This window comes from Hemibagrus wyckioides, linkage group LG06 (genome assembly GCF_019097595.1).
Source record: "Hemibagrus wyckioides isolate EC202008001 linkage group LG06, SWU_Hwy_1.0, whole genome shotgun sequence".
Taxonomy (NCBI): Eukaryota; Metazoa; Chordata; class Actinopteri; order Siluriformes; family Bagridae; genus Hemibagrus; species Hemibagrus wyckioides.
Window position 1 is genome coordinate 3,045,749 of NC_080715.1, and position 25,325 is coordinate 3,071,073.

General features: G+C 43.1%; 1 pseudogene; it reads right to left on the reverse strand.

Annotated features, from left to right (window-relative positions):
• Nucleotides 1–222: 222 nt before the first annotated feature.
• LOC131354827 (E3 ubiquitin-protein ligase TRIM35-like) lies at nucleotides 223–9,149 on the reverse strand (annotated as a pseudogene).
• Nucleotides 9,150–25,325: the final 16,176 nt, after the last annotated feature.

The following is a 25,325-nucleotide window of genomic DNA, read 5'->3' on the forward strand; positions in this document are numbered from 1 at the left end:
CTTTTATTATTTTAATTTCCTCCTGTGGTTTATTTGTGTGTTGAAGCCCTGAACTGAAAGCTGTGGAGGAAAAAGTGCTATGTAGTAATTTAATGTCACAGTAATTTGATTTAATAACTCTTTATTTCAAACAAAGTAGATCATTTTTTAAACTTAGACATCTAATATGTTAGAATTTCAGGATATATCAAGATTCTACATATAGATTTTAGTGATCAGTGTAAGATATTCTGTCAATATTTCCAGTTTTCACATTATTTTGATTTCATTTCAAGGTGAGCTGAAATAAGGTCACAGCACTTCAATAAACTTTTCACAATGAACTGTTCAGTGCTTCTGTAAAAACAAACTTTCACAAAGAATATGAATCTTTTAATCTGCAATATTTCATGAATGATCTGGAATAAAACTATCAGCTCTAACTGATCTGATTCACTCTTACAGAGCACTGAAGTGGCAGAATCTTTAGAGGAGATTCTTTAGATGCAACATTTAGATATGGCAGTAATTTGTCAGTAAATGTGTGTGTGAAAGTGTGTAAGTGTGTGTTAGTGAGAGGGTCAGAGAATGACAGCTTTCCTCTGTCCCAGTCCAGTTTCACTCTGATCCTCTGGAGTTTCTGTTCTACTGAGAGGAGAGTGAATGTCTGTGGTGTAGAACCTGCAACATATTACCATCACTATACATGACAAACCATATTCCACTACTGGAGATTATCATCCCCTTCCTCTGAGCAGATTCTGTCATCACACCCACTAACCAGAATGTACAGTCTCCAACTTCAACATCCCAGCTGTGTCCCTGAGTTAAAGCCCTCAGAGCCCAGAATACATGGATATTTATCAAATCTCTCTGGATTATCAGGAAGTTTCTGTTTCTCATCACTGAGTCTCACACTGGTCAGATCATAAGATACAATGAGTACAGGATGAACAGTGTTGGGGTCCAGAGGTACAGGTGCTGAAAATACACACACACACACACACATGATGTAGCTAAGCTAACATTATATTCACATGGAACTAGCTAACATTTGCAGAAACCAAGAATTGATGACTTTACAAAATTAACAGCTTGCCTTATGCAGTTTTCAGAGTGTGTTTAAATTAGAGATGTAACCAATCATTATAACAATTCTAATTCTATGATAACTTTTGTAAACCACTGTAACTCTTCAGTAATGGTTAATAAACATGAACACACACTTACTCAACGAATTAAAAAAAGACTCTTATTGTATTGGACAGTGACCTGCATCTTCTCCCAGACTCTGAACTTCAGGTTGGCCAGATGTTTTGCCACATGGATCAGTGCTCCTGAAAGCTCCTCTGGATGCTGCAGTGTGCACTGGGCTCTGCAAAAACATTCAGGAGTCAGTGTTGTTGTGGCTTTGGATTCAGAAACACAGAGAACCAGAGAGACAGGAACCACATCACTCAACAACAAAGCAAATATCAGTGGATATGATTTACATTTTTACACCACTGAAATGTGACGTTTCTGATGATGGAAAGAAGTTTGACTTTCTCACAGTATAAATACTGACTAAATGATCCTCACTTGTAAGAACAGGACGTCTTCAGCTCTCATCTCCTCTTCTACGGCTCTGATTGTGTCTGAAAGAGATGATGTGTCTCTGCTCAGCTTCTCAATCTTCTCCTTCATCATCTGACTCTTCTGCTCCTCTTCCTCTCTCAGTGCAGTGATCCTGACTGCCTCTTCATCTCGTAGAAACTGGTGAAGCTTCTCAAACTGCTCCTTAATCTGACGCTCTGTGTGTTGGGCCTGAATCTGCAGTGAAGAGGAAATCAAATGAAATAGAACTGATTTTACAATGATGAAGAATAGAATTCTATCAAAACCATGTTATTGATTGTAACCTTTATATGTTCTGCAGCCTGACTCCAGTTCAGTTTACAGTCTTTAAAGATCTTCAGTTTCTCCTGTAGGGTCTTCAGTGCAGTTTTGATCTCCTCCTGAAACAAATCAACACACTGCATCACTGTGTGATCAAAACTGGAACCAGCCTGATGAGAGTAAGAGAAGAGACTTGTTGGCCTGCGTCTGCATTTTATTTAGTGAGTGCTTCGCCTGTGGTGTGGCAGCTTATGGCTGTGTAAGTGTGCAACGCCCTGTGAGTAAAGACGGAGGAGTCAGCGGTTCATGGAGCACTGTTGGGCTAGCAGTACATGAGATGGGTGAATGAATGGCTGCTGGAGTGTACTGTGGGTGCTGTGAAGATGAGAGTGAACACTGATGTGATTCTTCTGCACATGACTACACCAGACTGGATAGTGGTGTTGATGTCCAGTCACACTGTAAGTACAAATGATACGATGATTTGATCGAGAGTAAAGGGATGATGGCTGTGATTTCTAATGCCCAGGACTTTGGACTTTGATTCTCTTTTTATCCTTTCCTGATTCATTGATTGTAATAAAGAATTGTTGTGCTCAAGTTTTTTGTCAGGTGTTGTTTTCCACTGTTCCATCCCCTAACAACGAACCTATTTTAATAGTGAGTTCCTGGGGCCTCAGTTTACACTCTAGGTGGTATAGTCAGTTATAACTAAGATTTTATTAATTTAACTTGGTGTCATCTTCCACTGACAGCATTTGGGAGGTGCCCTTATCTAGAGCAACTTATGTTTATCTCCTTTATGCAAATGAGGGACAAGGGCCTTGCTTAATGGCCCAGCACTAGCAGCATAGTGTCCTGGGATTTGAACTCACAACCTTCCAAGCAGTAGGCCAACACCTTAACCACTAAACTACCACTACATGAATAAACTGATCAAAAACCAAATACAATACTGAAAACATAGATATTGTAAAATAAGCTTCTTACTCATTTTTTGTGTCCCATGATGTCACAGGTACATTTGATTTACCTTACAGTCTGTTACTGCCTCATCAGTGGGGCAGAGGTTGTGGTTGGTGTGTTTTCATGAAGTCTGACACACCAAACACACCGGCTGTTGATCGTCCAGACAGAAGAGTTTGAGTTTCTCACTGTGCAGACTGCAGACTGTTTCAGATCCTGCTGAAGAGCTTTGACTCTCCTGTAAGAAAGTCTCACACAGGTTCTTTCAGGCCAGATTTACAGGAGGATAAAGTACTGTATAGATGACTTCCTCCTACATACAGGACATTCTCTGGGTCCTCTGGCCTCACAAAACTTCTGCAAACTTCTGCAGTAGTGCAGCACAAGTCTCCACTTGCTAGAACTTTCCACTTGGACAGTCTAGAAGCAAAACCTTTTTTTTTAGGTAAGTTGTATTTTAGATTATGTCTATTCCCTCAAAGGTAAATGCTGAGGAGAAGTCAGCAAGAATCTAATTAAAAAACCTCAATGACTTCTTGAAGCTCCAGATAGTTAAATCATTGTCAGTGCAGATTTCAGAAGCTGTCATGTGCACAGTTTTATCTTGGATTGTACACCCACTGTGTAAAGAATTAATTGTGTCACCTAATTTTACTGACATGATGGCTGGGATATTCCTGAGCCATCAGCTAATTCTCACTGGAAACAATTATTTGAGTGATGCTAAGACTTGTAAGTGGACATGTACTGACCAGTTTATACCTGCAGCCAGATTGTGCTAATCAAATAATGCTTCATTCATCCGTGAATGTGTAAAATTGCTTGTAAATTCTTGCAAACTTTTGAATTGCTTGCAACCTGTTATTAGCCACAATTAATAGCAACCAGGTTGCTATTGTGTTCTGGCTGCTATTGAACAAATGGTTATTTGGAGCAATAGCCATGGTAGGAGTTCCATGGTATTCAGTATGGGGTTCAATCAGTACACCTATGGTCGTAAAGTCACAGTTCAATGCAAACACAAACCCTTAGAAAACAAAAGATGATGCTGCATATTGAAAAATATGATCTGGAGGTAATACCAGGAAGAAACATGTTTTTAGCAGACACGTTGAGCAGAGTCTGTCTTCCAGTGTTCATTTGATGGTTCTGTAACAGCTGAAATAGAGACAGTGGACATGATACAACACCTACAATTTCGACAGATAGACTACATATGATTTGCTCTGCAACAGAACATGACTAAACATTACAGACTCTTATCAAAACAATATGCCAAGGATGGCCAAAAGACAGAACAAAGAGCCCTAGCGAATCAGTTCATACTTCTCATTCCAGGATGAGTTGAGCCATCAAGATGGAATCGTGTTCAAAGGAGAACGTCATTATACCTGATGAACTGAGGAGAGAGATCACACAGTAATTAAACTCTTCTCATTTAGGTGTAGAAGAATTTTTGAACAGGGCCAGAGAATGTTACTGCATAGGCATGAACAACCACATCAAGACTTATGTGACCAAGACTGACATCTGCAGATCAGTAGACAGCAAACAACAAACAAAAAACTCTACATCCATATGATATGACAAGCAGACCTTGAGCAAAGGTGAGCACATATTTTTCATTTCATGGCAAGGACTACCTCATTACAGTGGACTACTATTCTAGTTTTTGGGAAATACTGTTAATACTGTTTTGGGGACTATTTAGCAGATACAAAGTCTACCACAGTGATAAAGAAACTGAAAGCTCATTTTGCATGCAAGGTATTCCCCAATCAATTGCCTGGGGTGGCTCAACTTGGACAAATTAGGAGCAAGAACCGGACCAGTGGAGGCGGAGTCTGATGTATATAAGCAACACTCAGAGAAGCTGCAATCTCTTCTTTTTTTGTCTTTGTTTCCTGAGGTGGGGCTTCTTTTGTTCTCATTTGATGATAATGGTTGTTATCTTAATGGTTGTTCTTTCCTTGAAGAATTTCAGTCAGGTTTTAGGCCCCATCATAGTACAGAAACTGCACTAGTTAAAATCACTAATGACTTGCTTTTAGCTTCGGACCAAGGCTGCATCTCGATCTTAGTCCTGCTTGATCTTAGTGGTGCATTCGACATTATAGATCATAATATTCTCATTGATCGCTTACAAAATCACATAGGTATGCAGGGACAGGCATTAAAATGGTTTAGATCCTACCTGTCTGATTGATACCACTTTGTAGATTTAAATGGAGAACTGTCCAGTATAGTGCCAGTGAAATACGGGGTCCCACAAGGGTCAGTTTTAGGACCTCTGCTTTTCTCGGTATACATGCTTCCATTGGGTAACATCATTAGAAGGCATGGGATTAGTTTCCATTGTTATGCCGATGATACCCTGTTATATATTTCATCAAAACCAGATGAAATATCTAATTTGTCTAGACTAACTGAGTGTGTTAAAGATATTAGAGATTGGATGACCGATAATTTTCTATTATTAAATTCTGTTAAGACAGTGAAAGACCTGGACGTAATATTAGACAGCAACTTATCCTTTGAAAATCATATATCCAATATCACAAAACAGCTTTCTTCCATCTTAAAAATATTGCCAAGCTTAGGAACATTTTATCTGTATCTGATGCAGAAAAACTAGTCATGCATTCATGACCTCCAGACTGGACTATTGTAATTCATTACTAGGTGGTTATCCTGCATCATCAATAAACAAGCTACAGTTAGTCCAGAATGCAGCCGCCAGAGTTCTTACCAGATCAAGAAAATTAGATCATATAACCCCAATATTATCATCCCTGCACTGGCTACCTGTGAAGTTTAGAATTGACTATAAATTAGCTCTACTTACATACAAGGCTCTAATTGGTTTAGCTCACACCTATCTCTCCAATCTTCTAACACGTTACAGTCCACCATGCTCTTTAAGATCGCAAAATTCCAGACTTCTGGTAGTTCCCAGAATATCAAAGTCCACAAAAGGGGGTAGAGCGTTTTCATATTTAGCTCCAAAACTTTGGAATAATTCTTCCTGACAGTGTTCGGGGCTCAGACACAGTCTCCCAGGATAAATGTAGACTAAAGACTTATCTCTTCAGCCTGGCATACATCTAACACATCCCATAACCTTGTGCCCAAGTACATCTGATTAAATGCACATTCATCTAGTACTGCTAATATTATGAACAGCAGCTATGCTAATGCTGTTCCATTGTTTCCCTTCTTCTACCCATCCCGAGGCATACAGAGACTGTGCCTGCTCCAGTGGCATCCGGAGATGGACCAGCTCCAGCCGGGTTCTGCTTTGTGAGGATTGGGATATTCAAGCAGCGCCATGGACAACAACCTCCTTATTGATTTACATAACACTATACACATGCTGTATCTACATCACACAATTGTCACCCAAATGAGGATGGGTTTCCTTTTGAGTCTGGTTCCTCTCAAGGTTTCTTCCTCTTACCATCTAAGGGAGTTTTTCCTTGCCACAGTCGCCTCAGTCACCCAGGCTTGCTCACTTGGGATAACATCTAGGACTGTTTGTCTGTTTATATGTTTGTTGTTTTCTTATGTCGTTTCTCATGTAAAGCTGCTTTGAGACAATGCTCTTTGTTAAAAGCGCTATACAAAAATAAATTGAATTGAATTGAATTGAATACATTGTTATGGGGTCTCTATTTACCTTATCGTTGTGGTATGATTCTGGAATAAATGTGTTCATCCTGCTGGCTTAGAGTTTGCTAATTTGCTAACATTGTTAATTATCTCTGTTGAGGTTATAATGAAAGCTTAGTTGGATTCATGTGCGGTGCAATAATGCAAAATGTGAGACAAAGGCAGAGTTGGCAGAAGACACATGCAGATGGTCAGAAAAAGCCAAACAGTCCATGTAGCAAACAAATCCAAATTGTCAAAATACAAACAGCGAAAATTCAAAGAACAGAAAACAGGTCATACACAATGGCAAAACAATTGCTTTAATTCAATGCTTGTTACACAGCGAGAAAACTGGCAATACTTTGCGTGGAAAAGCTGAGGTAAGCGTGTTAAATAAAAGAAGATCTGGAAGTGAAAACCTCAGAGTCTCAGAGCTCAGAAAAGGGTTCCCTCTGCTGGATAGGAGGGGGAAATGTGAAACAGTTCGTAACAGATCCCCCTACCATAAACCCCTCCAGGTGTTGTTCTTCTTCTGGGTCAGTCCCAATGTCTAGGAGCATGGCGATCAGGGTGAACTTAGTGAAACTCTGTGATCAGGGATGGATCTAGAATATCATCAGTTAATCAGTTGATAAAAGAATGGACCAGGTAAGCAGGGGCTCCATTGACCTCTGTAGGTGGTAGTGGTGTCACTTGTGGCAGTGTCAGTGTCTGCTTGTTTGAGGAAAATGGCATGGAAGGAGTATTGCAGGTTGTTCTAGGTGGTATGTCACGGGATTGATCTTTTGAAGAATCTTGAATGGCCTGGGGCTCAGTTTGCAGTACAGGAGTTTAAGGCATAGATTTTTGGTGGACAGCTAATCCATCTGTTCATTTGATATTGAGAGTGTGGTCGTCTCCCCTTATTGGCTTGAATGTGCTGGGTACAAATGGCTTGTTAGAGGTGTACATGGGCTCTCCCACACCTCCTGGCTCCAGTGAAACCAGTCATCCACTGTCGGTACATCTGAGGGCTCTCCTGACCATGGGAACATAGGGGTCTGGTATCCAAGCATAAACTGAAATAGTGTGAGACCGTAGGAGGTGTGAGTAAGCTAGTTTTGTGCACACTGAGTCCAGTGGAGGAACTCACTTCAATGCTGTTGTTTGCTACAGCAGGTGGTGCAAAGGTAGCAATCCAACTCCTGGTTTACCCATTGTGGTTGTTTCCATGGCTGTGAGAAGCTTCCTCAGAGGGACAAGCTTGCAGGCTTTGAAAACTCAATCCACCTCCATGAGGGATTTTGGTGACGAAGTCCATCGCAATGTGTGGCCATGGGCTTTGGGGTAGAGGGAGGGGTTCAAAGAGGCCTCAACACATGTAGAGCAGGCGTTAACACACGTTTTAACATCCATAGCTAGGGAGGGCCACCAGAATGCATTGCAGAAGAGCTGTGTATATCTGTCGATACCTGGATGTCCTGCACTCTAAGCATTGTGGACCTATTTGATGGTTTGTTGTTGAAGGGTGGTAGGCACGTATAGTCACACTGGGGGACATTCATCCTGGTCTTGTTGTGCTTGGCAGATTTCCTCCATGATGTCCCAACGTATGGGTGATAATGATATTGGTGGCGAGAAAGAGCATTGGCCTTGCTGGTCTTTGACCCTGGACAATAAGTAATGATGAAGTTGAACCTTGTGAAAAACAGGGCCAGTCTTGCTTGAATCGGATTTAGCTGCTTGGCGGCCTTAATGTACAGGTTCTTATGGTCAGTGAGAACCTAAAAAGTTTGCTGAGCCCCCTCTAACCAGTGTCCATTCCTCCAGGGTTTCTCTTAATGGAAAGTAGTTCTTGCCTCTGCTGGGGTTAGTTTGCAGGTGAAGAATGCACACAGATACACCTGTTTTTCTGGGTCCTCATGGTAAAGTGATAAAGGCCATCTGGGTGAAAGATGGGTATAGTAGTGAAACATAGCTTGAGTTTCTCAAAAGCTGACTGTGCTTCTTCAGTCCAGTTTAATTTCTTGGGGTTCTCTTGAAGCAGGACTGTGAGTGGGTTTGCTATGATGCTGTAATCCTTGATCAACCATCTGTAAAAGTTAGCAAAGCCAAGGAAATGTTGCAGATCCTTGATACTGGAGCAGGTGGGCCATTTGGTCATGGCACTGACCTTGCAAGAGTCCATTTCCACTCCCCTGTTATTGATGATGTATCTCTGTAAGGTTATGATGTGCTGATGAAATGCACACTCAGCTTTCACAAAGTAGCAAACATTTCAACTCCAGTCAGGCATGTGAGATGTGGGAGTCTTTAGAGTAAATGAGGATGTTATCAATGTACATGATCAAGATTAAGGTGGTCTATGAAGATCTTATTCACGAATGACTGAATGACCCCATGAGACACATGAGACACCTCTTTAGTTTGATGAATGCAGTCTGACACTCCTCACTACAGAAGAACAGTCGACTTGCCCATATTACCTTTTCCCACTAGAGTGTGCAGAGGCTTTGCCAGCTATGTGAACAAACTGGTGATAGTAACTCATAAATCCCAACAGCTGTCTCACCTCCCTCACATTCGATGGTGAAGGCCACACCTCCAAGCACTGAACCTTGCCCTTGTTCACCTGAACTTCCTTTAATGAAATTATGTGTCCCATGAACTGGACCTCTGGCCTCAGGAGGAAACATTTACTCAAAGTCAAAGTCAAAAGTCAAAGAAGCTTTATTGTCACTTCAACCATATATAGCTGATGCAGTACACAGTGAAGTGAAACAACGTTCCTCCTAGACCAGAGGTGCTACACATAACAAAGACAAAGTACATTGACGCAGACAAACATAGAGCTAAACATAGAGATAAAACTAAAGTATACTTAAGGTGCAAGAAAACTAGACATACAACAGAAGTGCACAGGATGACAAGACAGGACAGTGCAGACAAACAACATATAGACCGACTCTGTGTAAAAGAATAGCGTTGACAGTGAGTGCAAATTTTAAAGTAAACATGTAAACAGGATCAATATAAAGTGGAAGTGTAATGTAAAGTGACATATGCGTGCAAACAGGACAATTTTTGTGTCTATACGTGTGTGTCCGTGTCCAGCACAGTATAGATCTCTGTTGAAAGCAGTTCTCAGTTGTATGTGTGTGTCTGTTTCCAGCACAGGTCAGTTCTCGTTGGGAGCACAGTTCTCAGTTTTTGTGCATGTGTGTGTGTTGTGTGTGTGTCTGTGTCCAGCACAGTTCAGTTTCTCTGTTGAGATCAGATCTTGGTTGTATGTGTGTGTGTGTGTGCATGTGACCGCGTCCAGCTCAGTTCAGTTCTCTGTTGAGATACCTGATTGCTTGAGGGAAGAAGCTGTTCAACAGTCTGGTTGTGCAGGTCTGAATGCTTTGGTAAATCTTTCCGGATGGCAGAAAGTTCAAGAGTGTGTGTGAGGGGTGTGTAGGATCATCCACAATGCTGTTAGCTTTGCGGATGCAGCATGTGGAGTAAATGTCTGTAATAGAGGGAAGAGAGACTCAGATGATCTTCTCAGCTGTCCTCACTATCCGCTGAAGGGTCCTGCGATCCGAGACGGTGCAAATCCCAAACCAGGCAGTGATGCAGCTGCTCAGGATGCTCTCGATGGTCCCTCTGTAGAAGGATGGGAGGTGGGAGATGAGCCTTCCTCAGCCTTCACAGGAAGTAGAGACGCTGCTGGGCTTTTCTGGTGATGGAGCTGATGTTGAGTGACCAGGTGAAGTCCTCCGCCAGGTGAACAGCAAGGAATTTGGTGCTCTTGACAATCTCCACGATGGACCCATCGATGTTCAGTGGAGAATGGTCACTCTGTGCTCTCCTGAAGTCAACAACCATCTCGTTACTCTTGTCGACATTCAGGGACAGGTTGTTGGCTTTACACCAGTCTGTTAGCTGCTGCACCTCCTCTCTGTATGATGACTCATCGTTCTTGCTGATGAGACCCACCACGTGCGAACTTGATGATGTGGTTGGAGCTGTGCATTGCTGCACAGTCATGAGTCAGCAGAGTGAACAGCAGTGGACTGAGCACACAGCCATGAGGTGCTCCAGGGCTCAGTGTGGTGGTGCTGGAGGTGCTGTTCTTGATCCGGACTGACTGAGGTCTCCCAGTCAGGAAATTCAGGATACCATTGCAGAGGGAGGTGTTGATGCCCAGCAGACTCAGCTTCTCGATCAGGTACTGAGGAAGGATCGTATTGAATGCTGAACTAAAGTCAATGAACAGCATTCGTAGGTAAGGGTCTTTATTGTCCAGGTGTGTGAGGGCCAGATGGAGGGTTGTGGTCATGGCATCGTCTGTGGAGCGATTTGGACGATACACAAACTGCATGGGGTCGAGTGAAGGTGGCAGCAGTTTCTTAATGTGCCTCATGATGTGCCTCTCGAAGCACTCCATGATGATGGGTGTGAGTGCAACGGAACGGTAGTCATTGAGACAGGACACTGGAGACTTCTTCGGCACAGGGATGATGGTGGTTGACTTTAGGCACTTTGGGACAACGGCGCTGCTCAGGGAGATGTTGAAGATGTCTGTGAAGACATCTCCTAGCTGTTCTGCACATTCCCTGAGCACTCTGCCAAGAATGTTGTCTGGTCCAGCAGCTTTCCGTAGGTTAACTCTGCATAGAGTTTTCCTCACATCCTCACGTCAAACCGAGCGTAGAATCTGTTCAGCACATGTGGAAGGGAGGCATCACTGTCACAGGCAGGTGGAGCTGGCCTGTAGTTGGTGATGGCCTGGATGCCTTGCCATATGCGCCGAGTGTCACCGCTACCCCGGAAGTGGCTGTGGATTCTCTTGGAGTGTGCACGCTTTGCCTCTCTAATGCCTCGAGACAGTTTGGCCCGTGCTGTTCTTAGAACACTCTTAGATACTCTTCTCTTGACAATATTTTCCTTCTATTTAGGGTATTTAGTCGCTTCCCCTGGCAATAAAGTTTTGTAAATTTTCTATATTTCTATATTTCAAAGTTTATTTTTGGATGTTTTGCAGTATTTTAGATTAAATACATATAAATTCTTTTTGGTTGGACACTTGCCTATGGACTTATAACTGATAATTGAGTTTGCACTTGAGTTAATTGAGTTTCTGAATGTATCCACATTAGTGTTTTGTTTTTTCTACCAGTTTGTAGTCTTCTGTTGTAGTATGGTTAGCAAAGCAGGCCAGGGCATTGGATCATGCCAGGATAGAATAAAGAGAAGCCCTGTCACTGGCTAGGGCAGTAATGGAGCAGCAAGCATCCACTTGTGCATCCCCAGCAACAATCTATATCCCAATAGATCGTAAACTTGCTAATTTCACTGGTATCACCAAGCTTTGAGAAGGAAGCACAGAATAGTGGATAGTCTCTATGAAATCGTCATTTCATGTTATGAAGGTGCCAGAAGTTGTTCATGTGGAGCTGATTAAGCAGCATCTAAAGGGGAAAGCTAAGGATACTGTGAAGAAGGGGACTACCATGCGGAGTCCATCTTCAAATTGCTTTATGAAACCTATGGGGACAAGGGACTGATTGTCCCAAGGTTAAAAGGAATTTTATGATTGAAAAAAATCATCTGGTGAGATCACACATGCATATGCTTATGAGAGAAACTTTGCAAGATAAAGCACATGAAAAGAGTGTTTTAAAAGAACAGTTAGTCCTTAGATTTCCTAAGAAGAGAGATGAAATGAAGGCTCAAGGAAGAGCTGAGCTTGACTTTTGCACAGCTGATATATATTTTGGTATGGTTGATAATCAACCATACCAAAATAAAGAAAATCCACATTTGTTCAATTCAGTTTATTTATCTAACACATTCAATGAAAGTCAAACAAAAAAACTCTAAGGCTCTTATGACCAAATTACAGAACAGAAAATACTTTTTATTGTATACAACTAACAAAGTATAAAGCAAATGATTACATAAAGTAATCCTGGTTACGGCACTTCGCATGTGACAAACCTCGGCCAATCAGGTGCTAGGTCATGGTGATGCGGTATGTTTCTCCAATCACAAACAAGGTCACAATTCAAAGCGCGGAACCAAAACATGTAAACAGAGATGTTACTCTTTTGGGATTTGCTTACCGTTTTCATTTTTACTTCCACTCTTTACATTTACCTTGCTGCTTACAATGGCTTACTCAGTGTGAGTCAAACAGCTGCTCGACAGAGGAACTGAAGAGAAAGAGGCAGCTGCACAATCCTAAAATCGCGGTAAGTCTAAATTCTTCTAACAACATAACCCATGCTTTCATTTGGCAGAACCAGTGTAAGTTTTGTAACAAAGCATTTTTACTTGTATTTTGTAGAAGGCAGTCCATCAGCTACACAACTCTGAGGCAAACTGTAGGCGCTATGACCCGGAGCATGGGTATGGATGAAAGATATAGGCTAACATGCACTCTGTTGTTTCAGAAGCAAATAAACACGTTGTTTTAACTCTGTACTTTTTTCCTCCACAGATTAAGCTCGCCATATAATGAGACAGTCACCTCATTTTAGTGGGAGCACTGTCCATAAGCGCGGAATTGCACGATGAAGGCCTGGATAAAAATGACTTTGTTGGTAAGTAATTTTCACTGTGTTGTTGTTGTTGTTATTTAGTTGTTGTTAGATTTTGTTGTCACCATGTTGTTGTTCTCAATTCTGTTTTTGTTATTTATCTGCGTAGATATATTTGGTTGATTTTTGTTTTTAACAAACCCATTCACTTGTTTCTAGTTTCCCGCAAGACATACTATGAGACCATGCACAGAAATTTCCGGTACAGCCAGCCAGAGCTAGCAAGTGTGGCTGCAGCTAATGAGACCTCAGAGGAGGAAGAAGGTAAGACAGATTAGAATTAAATTCATTTTACTTATTTCTGTTGCATTAGTATAAACTGTAATGATGTACATGTTGCTTATTATATGTAACAATTGTGTTTTCAGCTCTTGGAGGCGAGGCAAAGTGTACTGGCTGCTGACTTCTGGAAGGGAATCACTGCTGACATGATGTCAGATGAAGATGGTGCCATTGATGGAGTCTTGGGGTGGATTGTGAGACCTCCATCGTTCTGCAGCCAGGAGCTCAGCAATCTGTGTGCTAAGCTGAAGGCGAGACTAGAAGCCAGTTCAAAGTATGCAGCACTGCATCACCGGCATCTGTGAACTGGGCTGCCGTCTAACAGAATGCCACTGCATACCTACAACCCTGAGGCCGACGTCAAACGTGATGCCTTGAAAATAATCTCTGGCTCCTTTTTGTGTGTTTATTTTTCCTATGCCTATTTAATAAAACTCTTACATTTTAGCAACATGTCTCTCCATGGAGTTGGAGTTGGCGTCCTCAGTAGAACGGTTGGGACGGTATGCGAACTGTAGTGGGTCCAAGGTGTCAGGTAGGGAAGAAGTGATGAAGTCTCTGATTAGTCCTTTGAATCACTTCATCACTACTGAGGTAAGGGCCACTGGGCGGTAGTCATTCAGGCAGGCGGGCTGGGGTTTCTTGGGGACCGGAACAAGGGTGGACCGTTTGAAGCACGTCGGGATTATAGACTCATCCAGGGAGAGGTTGAAGATCTCGGTGAACACAGGAGCAAGCTGGTCAGCACAGGCCTTGAGGACCCGACCCGTGATGCCATCTGGTCCTGCTACCTTCCTGGTGTTCACTCTCCTGAATGCCTTTCTCACGTCGTGGTCTGAGATGATGAACGTGTTGTCCTCTCCGGCATGCTCCACGTGTGTGCTGCCTATAGCACTGCTAACACCGTTAGCATTATTTCTTATTTCTTTCAGCTGTTTCTCTCTGCTATAATCACCAGGTCTGCTCCTCTTCTCTTGCAGCTGCTCCTGCTCTCACATATTGTGAACAATCACAATTTTTTTTTATTTATTAACAAATATTTTATCATGGTTTGTTTTTGTCACATAAATCTTTTTTTTAAATCCCTTTTATTTGTCAGCTTTGTGGATTGTCCTTTGAGTGATCCATTATGGCAATGACCATATCATAGAATATGTACATTAACATTAACCCATCATTCAAAAGGTTAGTGTAATTGTTTATATTCATGCTTCTGCTTTAACAAATTAAGCGACACACAGTTGTACAACAGCAGAATATTATTGTAATCAACCAACATGTTGTCTTGAAAGAACTTGTATTTGACTATCATTTGGTGTGATACCATGGCTTCTTTTTATTGCTTTGTTTCTCTTCTGTAATTTCATAGTTTCTCTGCACTATAATAAAATAATTCTGCACTTGCAACCACCTTCACCTCAATTACTGTTGATGCTTGTCATTTGGTGTGATACCACAGCTCACGCTTCATGCTGAAAATGTTGCTGTATGATACTGAACATTTTATCACCCTCAAAAACATATGGCTTCCTGTATCAGTGAAGCACTGACCGAAAAGCAGCACCTTTATTCACTGGTAAACTCTTCACACCATCCAGATGTAAACAGAATGAATATCAGTATTTCAACTGAAATATGAATATCCTCATTACATACAGTAGCAAATAATTCATTTTGAAACTGTGAATATTCTATAAACATAGAATTGGTTGCTACATTAAGTCTTCTACTCAGTCATGAACAGAGACTATCACAAAACAGCAGAATGGATAGGGAGCTGAAAACAATAAGAAAGAAAGAGCTTGCCTTTGGTTGACATTGCAAAGGACTGGAAGGTGCTTACTGTCTTTACAGGATGGCTTGCTCACTCTGGGCTCTTCCTCTTAAGCTAAAGATATGTTCATTTTATAGCAGACTCAAATCTCTCCTCCTCTATCTATCCCAAGTACGATGAGTAAAACCACCTTTGGCCACAACATGGACATTCAGGTCAAAATCACCAAAATAAAAGCATATCAACAAAAGTCAAAAACACAACAGCCATGACCATTTTACATCTCATTACAATTTTCCAGCAAGGTCATTTGTTTTATTCTCTCTCTCTACCAATATATCAGTCAAATAAAACTAAAAATGTTCATATACAACATTTCAGCTGTTAATTTTCTTCTCACAGATCCAGATATACTCAAAACTACAGGAAACATCAACCCAATTTGGTACAGGTTCAGAGCGATAGCCCGATACAACATCTGCATCCTGCAACATTGGGGTCTAAAGCTGGAAAGTAACAAATATTTACATAGAATGATATAATGTTGATTTGTGCTATCAAATCAGTTGATTCAATTCAATTTATTTGTATAGCACTTTTAACAATGGACATTGCCTCAAAGCAGCTTTACAAAAGTATAGAAACATAGAAAAAATTATAAAGTTACAGCAAAGTTACAGTCCAGCAAATTGTGTGTGTGTGTGTGTGAGTGTGTGTGTGTGTGTGAATACCTGACATCTGAGTTGTTTTGCTTCTGGTCACTTGAGTTTCTGCTGCTTCATTCATGTAGATATCTTCAGATGAAATCTCACCATCCTTTAGATGAGCAGACCTGCTATTTGCAAAAGCTCCTGAGTTTTCAGAAAACAACTTATTTATATTTAGTTTTCCTGCGTTCTCTACAGATACAGGAACTACAAAGAGCCTTCAGTGTATGTGAATTGCAGATCTGTACAGTCGCCACTGTAGAATTCAGTTCTATGAAACTGGGTGTATTTTTATATATTTTTTTTTCTCAGAATAGGAAGTTAAAAAAGTTTCTGAAAAAAAAAAAAGGAGAACACTGTGTGGATACAGGCTCAGGTCTTGACCAGTGACCCGGTAAGTATGAGCCAAGAAAGTTCTAAGCTTTAAAAGAATCAGACCAAAACCAGATCTGCTTGTGTTAAGAAACTACTGAACAATTCCTGGAGGATCAGACGTAGTTTTAAACTCTGATACTCTGATATTAACTGACACTGTCAGAAAGCCTTTCCTCCTTCCTTCTCAACTACATTCACAGAGTGCTTTCACTTCCTGTCAGGGTAAATATTGGATATTTTATGTTTGTTAATGTAAATCTCTCAACACACAGTCCAGTGCCTTCTGTGCCCGTCCCAAGCCCGGATAAATAGAGAGGGTTATTCAACATCACCCGTTCAACCTCTAACTTCAGACTCATCACCGTGTCCGACACTCTCTTCACCTTCAGAACATTCCTCACAAACTCCTCCTTCAAGACCACATCTACCCCATTTCTCTTACAATCCACACCATAATAAAACAGCTTGAATCCTGCTCCTATACTTGCTACCCTTCCACCTGGTCTCCTGTACGGCATCCGGCGTAAATCATTGCCAAATTTAACCATGCGAATCGTCACTACTCTGAATTTCATACCGGATCCCAGGTTAACAATGACCGCCATCAGCACCGTTGACCTACAGGGCACTGGTGGAAATTGGGCTGCTGTTGGTTGAAGAAGTTGAGGAGGGAGGAGAGTGTGTAGACAGAGAGAGAAGAGGAAAGGTAAGAGTGTAGGATTGAGAATAGGAACTCTGAATGTTGGTACTATGACAGGGAAAGGTAGAGAGCTGGCTGATATGATGGAGAGCAGGAAGGTGGATATACTGTTGTTAGTGGTTTTTCAAATTCAAATTTTATTTGTCACATACATAATGGTACACAGTGTGATATGCAGTGAAAGGCTTACACCACTGTTATGACCCTAGGAAAAGGAATAAGGAATAAGGACAGAACAAAGACAAGATAAAAAATATAAAAATAAAATACAAAAATACGAAATATAAAAAATAAGAATACGAATTATACTAAAATACGAAATATAAAATATAAAAACAAGTTCACAGTAGCAAAAAAATATAATAGAATAAAAAACAGAATAAAATATAATAAATATAAATAAAGTAGGGTATGTATATATAATATGCATATAAAATAAGAATATGTATGTGTAAAAAGTGTAAAATGTACATACAGGAAGTGTATAATACAACAGCTGTGATACAAAGTTATGTAAAATTATAAATTTATATACAGTTATATAAAGTGTAAAGTGAATAGAGTGTAGTGCAATAGTGTCCAAGGTGCAGTACAAAATTATTGTAAAAATGATATAGAGTGAAGTGTGTAGTGTGCAATAATGACCAAGATGCAGACAGCAGCAGTACTGGGTGGTCACGAAGTGGAATGAGGTGATGAGAGCAGTGGTAATGTCCATCTTTAAAGTGCAGATGTACAAAAGTCCTCTTTGTATGTAAACGGGAGCAGACTGTGCAACACGTAAGTTATGTGTTGCATTGTGTGCACAGTCTTGGAATGTGCAAATGTGCAGATGTACATTGTGTGTTTATTGTGTGCCACAATCCTGTAATGTGCAATATCCAGTGTGGTTGGTTGGAGTTCCAACACGAGTGTAGGAACATAGTAGGTCTAATCAGATGAGTCCTATGTGAGGTTCTGATTGAGAGACCGTATAGCCTGCGGGAAGAAGCTTCTCCTCAGTCTCTCAGTGTTGGTCTTCAGGGAGCGGAAGTGCTTCCCAGACCTCAGCAGAGAGAAAAGTCCATTGTTGGGATGGCTGATGTCCTTCACAATCTTCCTGGCCTTGGTCCAGCACCGCTTGTTGTAGATTGAGTTCAGGTCAGGGAGCTCAGTACGGATGATGCGCTCAGCTGATCGCACCACCTTCTGAAGAGCTCGTCTGTCCTGCATGGTGCTGTTCCCGAACCAGGTGGTGATGTTTCCCATCAGGATGCTCTCTATGGTGCAGGAATAAAAGTTCCATAGCACCTTAGCAGGCAGTCTAAAGTCTCTCAAGTGTCTGAGATGGAAGAGACGCTGTCGGGCCTTCTCCACCACGGTGTTGATGTGACAGGACCATGACAGATCCTACGTGATGTGAACACCGAGGTATCTGAAGCTGTCCACTCTCTCCACTGAGCTGCTGTTCAAATGCAAATTCAAATTCAAATTTTATTTGTCACATACGAAATCATACACAGTATGACATGTAGTGAAATGCTTTTTACGACTGTCTTACATAAAAGAGGAAAGAGTAAAAAAAGAAAATGTGTGGACATGAAAGATAGGGAATATAGTTAAGAAGTATAGGGAAAAATAGGGGAAAAAAATTTAAATTTAAAAAAAAAAAACTTGAAAACTGTCAGATATGCATATGCAAATATATGTCTATGTATGTATATATAACAAATATAAAAATATAAAAACAAAAAAAAAATATATATATATATATAGTACAATATAGTATATGTATAGTATATGTGAAAAATAAAACAATATAAATAAATATATGTGTAGACTCTATAATGTACAGAAGATACAGTATATGAATATATGTAGATAAAATGGTCAACACTGAAATGGTGTTGCAAAAGAATATAGTATGTACAGTGTGCATATGTAAGATAAATATATAAATATATTGTAGAGATGTATATAATGCAAAATATAATGTCCAGTTTAACAGGGAGTAAAGTGTCAGTGCAGTGTGCACACAAAGATGAACAGAGAAAATGTACAGTGAGAGTGTTATTGTGTGTACAGAGTAGTGCAGAGTACAAAGTAGTGCAATATTTGCATGTGCAACAATCAGCTGAGGTAGAATGTCATGTTATGTTGTGTGGGGGTAAGACCAGAGAGTCCAGATCCTAGGTGTACTGGTTGAGGGCCCGAATGGCCTGCGGGAAGAAGCTCCTCCTCATTCTCTCTGTGTTCGCCTTCAAGGAACGGAAACGTTTCCCTGACCTCAACAGAGAGAAGAGTCCATTGTTGGGATGGCTGAGGTCCTTCATAATCTTCCTGGCTTTGGTCCAGCACCGCTTGCTGTATATGGTGTCCAGGTCAGGAAGCTCGGTGCGGATGGTACGCTCGGCTGATCGCACCACCCTCTGGAAAGCTTGCCTGTCCTGTTTGGTGCTGTTCCCAAACCAGGCAGTGATACTTCCCATCAGGATGCTCTCAATGGTGCAGGTGTAGAATGTCTTTAGCACCTTTGAGGGCAGTTTAAAGTCCTTCAGGTGTCTGAGATGATAAAGACACCTTCTTCACCAGGGTGTTAACGTGACAGGACCATGTCAGGTCCTGCGTGATGTAGACACCTAGGTACTGGAAACTGTCCACTCTCTCCACTGGGGTCCCGTTGATGGTGAGGGGCTGGTAATTCCTCTCCTGCTTTGTGCTAAAGTCCACTATCAGCTCCTTAGTCTTGCTGACGTTCAGGAGGAGATTGTTGACCTGGCACCATGTCTCCTGGTTTTTAATCTCCTCTAGGTAGGCCATCTCGTCGTTATTGGAGATCAGGCCCATCACCACAGTATCGTCCGCAAACTTCACAATGTTGGTGGAGCTGGAAGTGGCCACACAGTCAAAGGTGTACAGAGAGTACAGCAGGGGGCTCAGAACACAACCCTGGGGGGCTCCAGTGCTGAGGGTGAGTGAGGGTGAGACATGGTTGCCCACCCGTACTGCCTGAGGTCTGTCTTGCAGGAAGTTGGAGATCCACCAACACAGGGATGGGCTAAGGCCCAGGATCTCCAGCTTAGTGGTGAGTATGGAGGGAATTATGGTGTTAAACGCTGAACTGTAGACGACAAACAGCATTTTGACATAATTCCCTCTTCTGCTGTCCAGATGGCTCAGGGCTGCGTGATGGAGGTGTGCGATGGCGTCCTCAGTAGATTGGTTGGGACGGTACGCGAACTGTAGTGGGTCCAAGGTGTCAGGTAGGGAAGAAGGGATGAAGTCTCTGATGAGACTTTCGAAGCACTTCATCACCACTGAGGTCAGGGCCACTGGACGGTAGTTGTTCAGGCAGGCGGGCTGGGGTTTCTTGGGGACAGAAACAATGGTGGACTGTTTGAAGCATGTCGGGATTGTAGACTGTTCCAGGGAGAGGTTGAAAATCTCAGTGAACACAGGAGCAAGCTGGTCAGCACAGGCCTTCAGGACCCAACCCATGATGCCATCTGGTCCTGCTGCCTTCCTGGTGTTCACTCTCCTGAATGCCTTCCTCACGTCATGCTCCGAGATGATGAATGCGTTGTCCTCTCCGGCATGCTCCTCGTGTGTGCTGCCTATAGCGCTGTTGGCACTGCTAACACCGTTAGCGCTCTGAGCTGCAGCCTCGAAGCGAGCATAAAAGGTGTTTAGCTCATCTGCCAGAGAACCGTCTGCATTCACCGATCTGGAAGATGGTGTTTTGTAGTCCGTAATAGTCCTTAGTCCCTGCCACAGACTCCTAGAGCCATTTTGGAGAAATTGTGACTCTAGTTTCTGTCCATAGCGCTGCTTCGCCTCCTTCACCACTCTGCACACGCTGTAGGATGCAGCTTTATACTCATCCATGTTACCGCTGGCGAGCCCCGTGTTGTACACAGCGGAGCGGGATCTCAGAGCATCGCGAATGGATTTATCCACCCACGGCTTCTGATTGGGGAAAGTCCTGATGATAGTCTTGTGAACTGTGTCATCCGCTAGTTTCCCACAACATGAATCCCACAACCGCTTCCGTAAACATGTTGACGTCATCAGAGCTGTGCCGGAACATGTCCCAGTCTGCGTCCTCCAGAGCGTCCTGTAGATCGGCCACCGATTGGTCCGTCCAGCGTAAGATCTCCCTCTGAGCCGGAACTTCCTTCTTGAGCCTTTGTTTATATTTTGGCATGAGGAAGATGGCGGCGTGGTCGGATTTCCCAAATGGTGGGCGAGATTGTGCCTTGTAGCCATCTCACACTGTAGTGTAGCAGTGGTCTAGTATCCTTTCACCCCTGTGGGGCAGCTGATGTGTTGGTAAAAGTTTGGCGCTGTGCATTTGAGGTTGGCACTATTAAAGTCCCCTGCCACAATAAGCACAGCGTCCCGGTGTTGAGTCTAGTGCTGTGTGAGTGCTTCATGCAGCTCCCAAAACTCCCAAGGAAGATAAAAAGGACGACATTTGATGGTCAATAGTTCCAGGTTGGGTGTGCAAGAACGTGTAAGAGGAAAAATGCTCGCGCTGTCGCACCAGCTGCTGTTCACCATTAAACACACGCCGCCTCCTCTTGACTTCCCCGACTCCAGTGTTCTGTCCATGCGGTGAACCAAGAAGAACTCGGCCGGCTGGATGGTGTGGTCCAGTACCGCTGGGTTCAGCCATGTCTCGGTGAAGCAGAAGAGATTGCAGTCCCCTTACTCTCCTCCACGTAGGCCATCTCATTGTTGTCGGAGATCAATCCGAACACAACGGTGTCATCAGCAAACTTGATAATGTTGGTGGTGTTGGTAGTGGCCATGCAGTCATACGTGTACAAAGAGTACAGCAGGGGGCTCAGAACACAACCCTGAGGGACTCCAGTGCTGAGGGTGAGTGAGGCTGAGACATGTCTGCCCATCCTTACTGCCTGTGGTCTGCCAGTTAGGAAATTGGAGATCCACTGACAAAGAGATGGGCTGAGTCCCAGGTGCTCCAACTTGGTGGTGAGTGTGCAGGGGATTATAGTGTTAAACGCTGAACTGTAGTCAACAAACAGCATTCTAACATAATTCCCCTTTCTAGTGTCCAGGTGAGTGAGTGATGTGTGAAGGAGGTGGGAAATGGCATCGTCGGTTGAGCGGTTCGGGCGGTAGGCGAACTGTAATGGATCCAGTGTGTCTGGAAGTGAAGTGATGATAAAGTCTCTGACCAGCCGTTCAAAGCACTTCATCACTGCTGAGGTCAAGGCTACAGGGCGATAGTCATTGAGGGAAGCAGGATGGGGTTTCTTCGGGACAGGAACAATGATGGACTCTTTGAAGCACGTGGGGATTGCCGACTGGGTTAAGGAGAGGTTGAATATGTCTGTGAACACAGGTGCTAGCTGGTCAGGGCAGGCTCTGAGGATTTGACCTGAGATTCTGTCTGGTCCTGCTGCTTTCCTGGTGTTCACTCTCCTGAAGGCTCTCCTCACATCATGCTCAGAGATGATGAACGCATTGGTGTTGGCATTCTCTTCCTGTCTACAGCCATTAGCATTAGCTGTAGCATTAGCTTTAGCATCGTTAGCTGCAGCCTCAAAGCGAGCGTAGAAGGTGTTCAGCTCGTCTGCCAGAGTCACTTCCGCATTCATCGTACCGGATGTTGGTGCTTTATAGTCCGTAATTGTCCTTAGTCCCTGCCACAGGCTCCTAGAGTCACTCTGTTGGAGTTGTGACTCTAGTTTTCTCCCATAGCACTGCTTCGCCTCCTTCACCGCTTTCCACACATTGTATGACGCAGCCTTGAAAGAGGTCATGTCACCCGACGCAAGTCCCGCATTGTAGGCAGCGGTGCGAGTTCTCAGAGCGTCGCGGATGGTCTTATCCACCCACGGCTTCTGATTGGGAAATGTTCTGATGGTGGTTTTCTGCACAGTATCATCTGCTAGTTTCCCGATGAATCCCACAACCGCTTCCGTAAACATATTGATGTCTTCAGAGCTGCGCCGGAACATGTCCCAGTCCGCATCATCCAGAGTGTCCTGTAGAGCGGCCACCGATTGGTCCATCCAGCGTGAGACCTCCCTCTGAGCCGGAACTTCCTGCTTGAGCCTTTGTTTATATTTTGGCATGAGGAAGATGGCGGCGTGGTCAGACTTCCCAAACAGTGGGCGAGATTGTGCCTTGTAGCCATCTTTAACTGTAGTGTAGCAGTGGTCCAGTGTCCTTTCACCCCTGGTGGGGCAGCTGATGTGCTGGTAAAAATTTGGCACTGTGCGTTTGAGGTTGGCACTATTAAAGTCCCCCGCCACAATAAGCACAGCATTCCGGTGTTGTGTCTGGTGTTGTATGAGTGCTTCATGCAGCTTGCATAAAGCAGTGTCCATGTCCACCTGAGGTGGAATATAAACGGCGCTGACTATGACCGATGTAAACTCCCGAGGAAGATAAAAAGGACGACATTTGATGGACAATAGTTCCAGGTTGGGTGAGCAGAAACGTGTAAGAGGAACAATGCTCGCGCTGTTGCACCAGCTGCTGTTCACCATTAAACACACGCCGCCTCCCCTTGACTTCCCCGATTCCAATGTTCTGTCCATGCGGTGAACCGAGAAGAACTCAGCTGGCTGGATGGCGTGGTCCGGTACCGCTGGGTTCAGCCATGTCTCAGTGAAGCAGAGGAGATTGCAGTCCCGAATGTCTCTCTGGAACTTTATCCTGGCCCTGAGGTCATCGAGCTTGTTCTCCAGCGACTGGACATTGGCGAGCAGGATGCTAGGCAGAGGTGTGCGGTGTGCACGGGCTCTCAGCCTGTTCCTGACGCCGGCTCGTTTCCCTCGGGGGTTCCCTTCGGGTCACGTCCTTTGTTCTCCCTCAGGATCTCACTCAGCCAGCTTGGATCCGGGGTCAAAAACGTCGAATTGTGAGTACATTGTATACCAATAGAAATAAGAGTATCTCTATCGTACTCAATGCACTCCATATGGAAGAAATTGACGGTTTAAAAGTACTGTAGCTTAACTTAAAAGACAAAAACAACAAAAGAGGGGTCAGAGCAGTCATGACGGCAGCCGACCTCACCGGCGCCATCTTGATACTACTGGTTATGCCCCAGAGATAGGCTGTGAGTTAGAGGAGAAAGAGAGATTGTGGAGTGAATTAGATGAGGTGGTAGAGAGTATTCCCACGGGTAGGAGAGTGGTGATAGGAGCAGATTTTAATGGACATGTTGGTGAGGGGAACACAGGTGATGAGGAGGTGATGGGCAAGTTTGGAGTTAAGGAAAGAAACCTTGAAGGACAGATGGTAGTGGACTTTGCTAAGAGGATGGACATGGCTGTGGTTAACACTTATTTTTAGAAGAGGGAGCATAGAGTGACTTACAAGAGTGGAGGTAGGAGCACACAGGTAGACTACATCCTATGTAGAAGGGGCAATCTGAAAGAAATTAGTGACTGTAAAGTGGTAGTGGGAGAGAGTGTAGCCAGACAACATAGGATTGTGGTGTGTAGGATGACTTTGATGGTCTGTAAGAAGAGGTCAAAGATAGCGATAGAGAAGAAAACCAAGTGGTGGAAGCTGAAAAAGGAGGAATGTTGTGAGGAATTTAGACAGAAGTTGAGACAGGCTCTGGGTGGTCAGGTAGTGCTGCCAGATGACTGGGAAACTACAGCAGAAGTGATCAGGGTGACAGGAAGAAAGGTGCTGGGTGTGTCATCTGGAAGGAGGAAAGAAGATAAGGAGACTTGATGGTGGAATGAGGAAGTTCAGGTTAGTATTCAGAGGAAGAGGTTAACCAAGAAAAAGTGGGACATGGACAGGACTGAAGAGAATAGACAGGAATACAAGGAGTTACAGCGCAGAGTGAAGAAGGAGGTGTCTAAGGCCAAGCAGAAGGCATACGATGAGTTGTACACTAGGTTAGACACTAGAGATGGAGAGAAGGACTTGTACAGGTTAGCTAGGCAGAGGGATCAAGATGGGAAGGATGTGCAGCAAGTTAGAGTTATTAAGGATAGAGATGGAAAGGTGCTCACAAGTGAGGAGAGTGTACAGAGGAGATGGAAGGAATACTTTCGAATACTGACGAATGAAGAAAATGAGTGGGAAAAAAGAGTAGAAGGGGTGAACTCTGTGGAACAGAAAGTAGATAAGATTGGAAAGGATGAAGTCAGGAAGGCTTTGAAGAGGATGAAAAGTCGAAAGGCAGTTGGTCCTGACAACATCCCAGTGGAGGTCTGGAAGTGTCTAGGAGAGGCAGCAGTGGAATTTTTAACTAGTCTGTTTAACAGGGTTTTAAAGAGTAAGAAGATGTGTCGGAGAAAAATAGCATACCCAGCTTTGAATTCTATACCTAGCTTTAAAATAGCTTAAGAAATAATGTACTCAATGCTTTAAGCTCTGACTTAGCAATATTCTGCCTAAAAGTAGTGTATATCTATCAAGAATTATTTAGCTATTGATTAAACAGTTAGCTTTGATTAATACAAGTTTAT